Source organism: Mandrillus leucophaeus, unplaced genomic scaffold, assembly GCF_000951045.1.
Source record: "Mandrillus leucophaeus isolate KB7577 unplaced genomic scaffold, Mleu.le_1.0 Scaffold77, whole genome shotgun sequence".
Lineage (NCBI taxonomy): Eukaryota > Metazoa > Chordata > Mammalia > Primates > Cercopithecidae > Mandrillus > Mandrillus leucophaeus.
The window spans coordinates 5,435,538-5,444,458 of NW_012108363.1; the positions used below are offsets into that span (position 1 = coordinate 5,435,538).

The 8,921-nt window shown below is 41.4% G+C and overlaps 1 pseudogene; it reads left to right on the forward strand.

The window, feature by feature from the left end:
- The window catches only part of LOC105529548, a 94,203-nt pseudogene extending 86,192 nt beyond the window's left edge, over nucleotides 1–8,011 (forward strand).
- The last annotated feature ends 910 nt before the right edge of the window (nucleotides 8,012–8,921 follow it).

Below are 8,921 nucleotides of genomic sequence, written 5' to 3' on the forward strand. Positions count from 1 at the left end.
GCGGGGCCAATGTGTCACATGGCTAGAACAGGAACAAGAGGCTAGGGGAGGTGCCACATTTTTAAACTATCAGCTCTTGCATGAACTCAGTAAGAACCCACTCAGTGCCAAGGGGATGGTGCTAAGCCTTTCATTAGTGATCTACCCACCATGGTCCAATACCTCCCACTAGGCTCTGACTCCAACTACTGGGGATTACATTTCAACATGACATTTGGAGGGGACAGACATCCAAACCAAACCATCCTGCTCTACAGCCGGTTTCCTACTCCTGGCCAAAACAAACAAAAAAAGCAACCCAACAAAAGCCACATTAAACCATGTAGCACAACTAACCTCAGGCAGCTCTCTATATGATTGGATTCTAGAAGTACCCAAAACCAGAAATTCCCATCCCCTCTCCATCAAAAGCTAATAATAATAGTAATAAACAGCAGGCAAACAAACCAAAGCAAAAAGGCTTTCCCACTGTCTGGCACTGCCTGAAATACCATTGTATCTTGGAGAAGTACTGTGGTCCTCTAACAATCTTGGATTTGAAAGAAAAGTGGTACAGAAGAAATGGCCCCGGCACACACCATCACTTACTTTAACATCTTGACTGAGGATCGTTTTTTGTGGTAGGAACCTTCAGATATCCTCTGTGTGTGCGCACACACACATACACACACACTCCAAACACAACAAAACACAATACACACCCCCCTCTCTCATTCTCTCTCTCTCTAAATAAGCCATATACTCAACTTTATTGGAATCTGATTAAATAAACAAAAACAAACATTTCTCCTTAAAGAACAAAAGGAACGCCGGTGGCTCATGCCTGTAATCCCAGCACCTTGGGAGGCCAAGGCGGGCAGATGACGAGGTCAGGAGATTGAGCCCATCCTGGCTAACATGGTGAAACCCTGTCTCTACTAAAAATACTAAAAGTTAGCTGGACATCGTGGCGGGTGCCTGTAGTCCCAGCTATTCAGGAGGCTGAGGCAGGAGAATGGCGTGAACCTAGGAGGCGGAGCTTGCAGGGAGCGGAGATCGCACCACTGCACTCCAGCCTGGGCGACTGAGCGAGACTCATCTCGGGAAAAAAAAAAAAAAAAAAAAAGAAGAAGAAGAAGAAGAAGAAAAGGAAATAATTTTCACAAAATAAAAACACAGAGCAAATATACCTATTTGAAGGTGAAAAGATCACTGTTTTCTCCAGCAAGTCAGAGAGAGCATGAACCAAGAACACGAGATGCTGCAGTTTGCTGATGTGAGTGTGTGGACATTGAGAAGCAGGCGGTGTATGAACACAGGCAGAGAAGGAAAGGAAAACTGTCATCTTAGCAAGGATCACTTCATTGTGCTATCAAGGTCACAGTTGGGTAAAGACCAAAATACTATCTCCAAAATTTTAACAAGGATTCTTCCTTTCTCTTGTTCCCATAGTGAGTTCCGGGAAAGGGAGAGAAAGTGTAATAAAGCATATCTTTTTAAATGGCATATAGCTGGCCTCTACTTGGATCCTGTTTTCTGGCATCATTTTAATTAGGAAAGGTGAGAAAGTTTCCAACGTCCCCCAACCCCCTTCCCTGTATCCTAAATGAGGGCTTCACAGAGAACTGGCAACCAACACGATTTTGACAGAGTGAACTTCTTTCTCTCCTAAGCATTCCTCCAATCCCCAGATAATACCCCTCATTCCTCCCACATTAAGTAACACACACAAGTTTTCTCCTCCCACCCTCCCCAGCCCACACTTCTCTCCAAAACGTATAACATAATTGTGAAGGCTAATTATCAAATAATGCTGAAGCCTTTGGGAACAAGATAGGGGGTTCTACGAATGTTTTAAAAAGTCCCCAGGCTGCAATAAAAACGTGATTAACTGAAACAAAAATGCCTACTGAAAACTTTCAAACCCAAAGTCAGTTTTTAAAATTTTTTCAAATATATAGGTATATTACATAAATGTCTGTGTCATAATTTATCTATATGTACATATGTCAAACGTGTCCTTTTTTTCAATCTGTCACAGAAATTCTCTGCCATTCTAGAGCAAGACCCTTAAAGAGAGAAATAATTTGAAGTCAGTTCATCCATTTTTCTGACACGCAGAGGTCCACCATGGATTTCTCCCGTGACAGGGCGCCCCTCAGCTGGCTCTGGTGGGAGACAGGAAGAAGCTGCCCCTAGTAACAGGAAGGAGAGAGCAAATCTAGGCAATACAATTCTCCTCCTGGCCTGAACATGAGCAGATAGGGTCTGACAGATGTAGTCTTTATCATGGAATAAAACAGATTCACAGCGGTGTGCCTCACACACGAATGTCACATTTTATGAATTGCCATATTGTCTCACTACACGCTGCAGTGAGCAGGGCTGGGCAGACCACAAGGTTGAGGAACGACTCGGCCTCTCCTCTCCCACACTCCTCCACTCCAGACAGGGGCATTGGTTTTTTGCCTGCATCCTCAGAGAGGAAGAAACAGCGGCTGTGGATGCACCTGTGTGTATGGGCCAAGTCCTCAGCTGTGATGCACAGAGAAGTTAAATATAGCACTGTGGCTGGTCAGATTTCAACTGTCCTGGGACTCTGAGCAGTTACAGAGCAGAAGGGGCTGGAGGGAGGGAGAGAAGGGGGGATTCAGAGAAAGCGTGCACAATAACAATGCATGACCTATCATGCAAAGAGCCGCGGGGCAGAAATAAGGGCTCCTCACTCCTTCAGTAGAAACCAAGCCCAGGATGCTGATTCTGTACCCAGCGAGCCCTCTAATGGGAAAGAGAGCTCATCCACAAATCCTGGGTCAGGAAAGCCAGGGAAGGTCCATTCTGAGACTCTGTCCATAGATGAGTGTTCTGAGGATTAGCTCTTAACACTGTGGAGGAAATGGTATTCAAAATCTCTAGGGACTCACTTTCTAATTAAAGAGCAAGTCCTACTGGTTGCCTTTACCTCCCACCCTACTGAGACCCCTTGCTCCACTCATGGGACTCAGGCATGAATGGGGAATTCTGAGCAAGAGGCAATCAGAATGTGAAAAAGATCCAATGGGACTCTCCCTCACCCCCAAGTTATTGAGCTAGGCCTGAGTCAGCCAGAGTTAGGGCCAATGACGCCTCTTAATTTGCACTCTTTCCTATGACGTGATGCTGTGCCATCCAAATTAGACACAGTTACCTCTAAGGTGTACTCAGTGTCATCACAGCCACGAAACAAAATCATAATACACCTTCCCAGACCAATTTTTCTTTCAGTGCCTAAAAGTGGGGCAGGGAGATTATTCTTATTAGAAAGCAAGCACAAATGTAAATCAGAAAATTCAAACAGATTTTTAAGATGAAACATTAGTCTTCAAAGAAATTATAGGTTTCCAGGGACTATTTTGAGCTTAGCCCTATTACCTCCCTGAAAATGAATTTACTCCCTTCCATCATAAGGGATTCCTGGATTTAAAAAAAAAAAAAAAAAAAAGAGCTTATGCTTTGGTAGGCCTAAATAGTGATCTCTAAAGATATCCAGGTCCTACTCCCCAGAACCTGGGAATCTTGCTTTATATGGCAAAAAGGATTTTGCAGGTGTGACTAAAGATTTTGAGATGGCATATGCTTATCACAGCACTATTCACCATAGCAAAGACATGGAATAAACCCAGCTACCCATCAATGGTGGACTGGATAAAGAAAATGTAGTACATGTACACCATGGAATACTATGCAGCCATAAAAAAGAATGAAATTATGTCTTTTGCAGCAACATGGATGCTGCTAGAGGCCATTATCCTGAGAGAATTAACACAAAAACAGAAAATCAAATACAGCCCGTTCTTACTAATACATGACAGCTAAACACTGGGTACATATGGACACAAACATGGGAACAGTAGACAGTGAAGGCTCCAGAAGAGGGGAGGGAGGGAGCTGGGGAAAGGTTTGAAAACCTACCTATCAGGTACTATGTTCACTACTTGAGCGACAGGATCATTAGAAGGCCAAACCTCAGCATCATACAATATACCTATGTAACAAACCTGCACGTGTATTCTTGAATCTAAAATAAAAAATAAATTTAAAAAAATTAAAACATTGAGATGAAAGATTATCCTGGATTATCTAGATAGACCTTACATGTGATCATAAGTATCCTTATAAGTGAAATGCAGGCAGAGTTTTGACTACAGAAAGGAGGTGAGGTGGTAATGGAGGTAGAGAGTGGAGTGATACAATCTGAAGATGGAAGAAGGGGCCATAAGCAAAGAGATACAGATGGCCATTAGTAACTGAAAAAAGCAAGAAAACAAGTTCTATTCCCAGAATCTCAGAGGAACCCTGCCAACACTTTGACTCTAGATAGCCCAGGAAAACCCATTTTGGACTTCTGACCCGTACTATAAGAGAAGAAATCTGTATTGGTTTAAGCCACTAAATTTGTGATAATTCATTATAGCAGCATCCAAAAACTAATATACTTCAGAAATAAGAGCGCAGGTCACTGAGTTCAGCAACTTACACTATTATTACGAATGGTTTTACTTTGAACCACAAAGAACATAGGATATTTGGAGATAATTATTTTATCTCCTCTCCATTTAAAAGTATTCCATTAAGCCACAAGGCATGTTTTCCTCTGAAACACTTGCTCATATAATTTCCCCTGCCTAGAAAGCCATCCTTATCCTCACTACTTTAGGTATTATGGTAAAACCAATAAATAAAATCTCCATCAATTGAGATGCTTGATGAGAGTTAGATTTTCTGTCCCTAATAAGTTTTAGTAATTAGAAAGAGCAAAGAAAAGATTTCTAATCCCATAAAAGTAGGAGATTTTACCTCCAGTGCCAGTCTTAGATTTTTATGCTGTATGATCTCAGGGGCACCAAGCTGTCTTTTCTAGTGGCCTCCTGTTGTACTATAAATGCATACTGTTCACTGGGGATTTTAGTTCTGCTTCTCTAGTGGCCCCCAATAAAATGAAAATTATATGTAAAAACCACTCTCAATCATTACCCCAAATTATAAATCAGTTTTAAAATAGGCATACATTTGCTCAGATCTCTGATGAATTATCAAAAAAGTGAAACAACTGGAACTTACATTAAAGAGTTAACTGGAAAATAGGCAAAGAGGATCCAATATACCACTAGTAGGAGACCCTGAAGAAGAAAACAAGAGAAGAAGAGATCCTCAGGGAAACAGACAGTATTACAAATTATAGTTCAAAATAGTTTTTCTGATACCACAAAAAAGTGGTTTAAACTGTATATTGAAAGAACATACCATGTACCTGGGAATATTGACCCAGAAAGACCAAAACCAAGACATAGTCTAGAAAAATTATTGTATTTAAAAGAAAAAGTTATTTGGCCATCTAGGCAAACAGAGCATATACTCAATAAGGAAAATTAATTATCCTCAAATTTTTTGACAGCAATTCATTATGCCAGGAGACATTAGAGTAGTATATTTAAGATATTCAAAGAGAGAAAATGTGAACTAAGGATTTTATATCCAGAAAGTCACAAACAGCTACTAACCTGCAAAGACTCAGAAAATATTGTTCCCATGAGCCCCTCCTAAGGAATCTACTAAAGAACAAGTCTCAGATAGGTACTGCTGGTAAATATAACTATATATGCAATTAGGAGTTAAAAGGAAGAGACTGTAGTATGCACTGCCTGTATGATTCAAAATGAAACTATAGTACACTTATAAAAATGAGGAAATGATTAGCATATGGAAAAAAGTTTTATGTGCTTTCAGTAATAAAAATGCCTGTTACAGTACTACTACTAGTATTCTGAGAATATTTTATATCTAAAGTAGAAAAAAATGCAAACGCTAATTATGGGATATTCTATCATCCCCTATTGTGCCTTCAAAGATTTTGAGGAGCTACTGAGGTAATATAGAAGATGTTAATATCATGCAGATCCAAATCTTAATTGGAAGTATCAGTACAACCTCACGAAGTATTTGTGTAACTCCAGCTCTTTCGATTAAAGAGACTTAGAAACAAAGGCCAATCCAATAGCAATGAGTTTCTCTATATCAGATTTGGTCTTCACATGACATTTCCCATTGAGCTAAACCAGGATTTCTTGAACAACTGACTGATTTCCAGTCTGAGGCAAAGTGTGTCCATAATGAGCTTATGGAGTGTGTCCATGATGAAACTGTCAAAAACTACATGGGTCATGTCAAACATGACTCCATCTCAAAAGAGTCAGAAGGTACCTTGAAGAGGATTCCATTGGCCAAAGACTTGAGCTTTGCAATAGATTGCAACCCATCAAATATGTATAAAACCAAGAGTTCATAATAGCATATACACGTTTTTTAATTGGTCATCTTCCAAAGAAACAATAATCCAGTTTGTTATTTTAAAACTAGGTAAATAAAAGGAAATAAATATTTATTATATGAACTGTAGTACTGGGAAAGAAAATAGATGAAAGGAGGAGTCTTTCTATAAAAGTATCTCAGATAATAAATTAAAACAAAAGATAGAATTAAAATTTTACTATTTCACTATTTTTCAACTCCCAGTGAATTAATGAATGTAGATGCTGAGCATCTACCTCAACTAATACCAGAAAAGAGCAAAAAACAGACATTATATACCTTCTGATGAAGACACAAGACCCAACACCACTTATAACCTCATTAAGGGATCCAACCAGTGTCAGATCGTACCTCTCGATCCAGGTCTCAATTCGCAAGAAATACAAAAGCAGTTGAACCGAACCATGAATGAGCAGTCAAATATCCAGACTGCAGGAAACCTGACAAGTCAAATAGCCCAGGTTTGTCAACATAAATTATAGGAAAGAGAAAGAGGTGGAGTGGAAAACCATAGATTAAGAGAGACCTGAAAATCACATTAAAAAATATATACATATAAATATATTATATACTATACATACTTATATATAATATATATTTATATATTATATATATAATAACATATATATATGGGCAAGACTAAACTATACAGTTTAGGGATGCATACTTGAATAACAAAATCATAAATAAATGCAAGAAAGTAGGCCAACTGCTGACTGCCACAGCCAGGATGAGCCTCATGGGTCCCCTCCTGGGCTCGGCCAGGAGACTTTCTACTTCTTCTCCCCTAGCCTCCAGGAAGTGACATGCCCAGAGTCCCAAGCCCCCCGACCTGGGGACCGGTGTGGCTGTCATAGCTGAGGATAGTGGGCATGTGGTAGCCAGCCCTGCCAAGAAGGACCAGGCTGGGCAAGGTGAGCCTGGGACACTGCCCTCCTCACCACTGAGCAGAGTAGTTAATCTGTGTCCACAGAAACATGGCCACAGCCCTGCTCAGACTCACACCTACAACATGGTCATGGGCTTTGGTGAGATTGGAAGAAGCACCTCAGCAAAGAATCTGGGAAACCATATTTTATAAAGCTCATGTGATCTGCTGCAGTAGAAAGCAAGCATTACACTGTTTATCCTCTCCCACACCAAATCTTCACCTGGACCCAGATGTGTGACACAAGAGATATGAAGGATGTCATTCCAAGACAGGATCCATATCATGGACCCCACCAAGCTCATGGATCTCCTTTTGTGTTCAAAGACCTGTTCCACCTCTGCCCAGTTTGGAAAACGTTTATAAAGAGCTGTCTAAAGACATAGACGGCTTTGTTCATCCCAGCCATGGAGATTTATCTGGGTGGGTCAAACAAGATGTTTTACTCAATGCTGTCCTCACTGTTCCAAGCCCATCAAGCCAATTCTCATAAGGAGAGAGGCTGGGAGCAATCTCTGCTAATGCAGCTGTGTCCTGGCTAAACCAGAACTCCAATGGCCTTGCCTTCTTGCTCTGGGGTTCTTATGCTCAGAAGAGGACAGTGCCATGGAGAGGAAGCGGCACCATGTACTGCAAACAGCTCATTCTTCCCTGTTATCAGTGTATAGAGGTTTCTTTGGATGTAGACACTTTTCTAAGACCAATGAGCTGCTAGAGAGGTCAGGCAAGAAGCCTACTGACCGGAAGGAGCTGTGATCCTCAACTGAGAGGTAGTCTGTCTCCATTAACAGTTATTGAGAAACTGCTGTTAAAGTATTTGTCAGGTGTGAAGTCTAATTGAAATTTTCCCTGTTAATTTTAAGTATTCTGCATGAGGATGAAAAGCTTCTGTAAAGCAGCCATGAAACAGGCTGCCCAGGAATGGCAACTTTGTCCAGGCAGACACAGCAAAGGCTATCACTTGACCAAATGACTTTCTCTGCAACACAGCTTTGGCCTAAAATACACAATTTTCTCAGAAGACATGTGAGGTCAAATACTCACTTGCCTCTCTTTACCTCCCTTACCCGTATGGCTAAAGTGGGGAGATGTGCACCTTTAGGTACAGCCATAGTTCGGTGCCGGATGCTCCCTGGTTTTGCCTGGTTAGACTTTCAGTTACAAGATATTGGGGCATGTTTGCTTAGAAAGGCCTCCTTTTCCAGACAGGCGCGGTGGCTCACGCCTGTAATCCCAACACTTTGGGAGGCCGAGGCGGGCGGATCAGGAGGTCAAGCGATCGCGATCATCCTGGCCAACATGGTGAAACCCCATCTCTACTAAAAATACAAAAATTAGCTGGACGCGGTGGCGCACGCCTGTAGTCCCAGCTACTCGGGAGGCTGAGGCAGGAGAATCGCTTGAACCCAGGAGGCAGAGGTTGCAGTGAGCTGAGATCTCACCATTGCACTGCAGCCTGGTGACAGAACAAGACTTGGTCTCAAAAAAAAAAGAAAAGAAAAGAAAGGCCCCCTTTGGCCAGCCCAGCAGCCATTCCAGTCTCTGCCAGGTACACTGCTCCCTTGATCTTTCAAGGAGTGAAGAAAGCATGAGGATGTTAAACAAGTTTCTAGAAATCCAGCCCTGAAATTAGGGCTTAATTTCCTGATTGTAGTAGAGGTGAAGG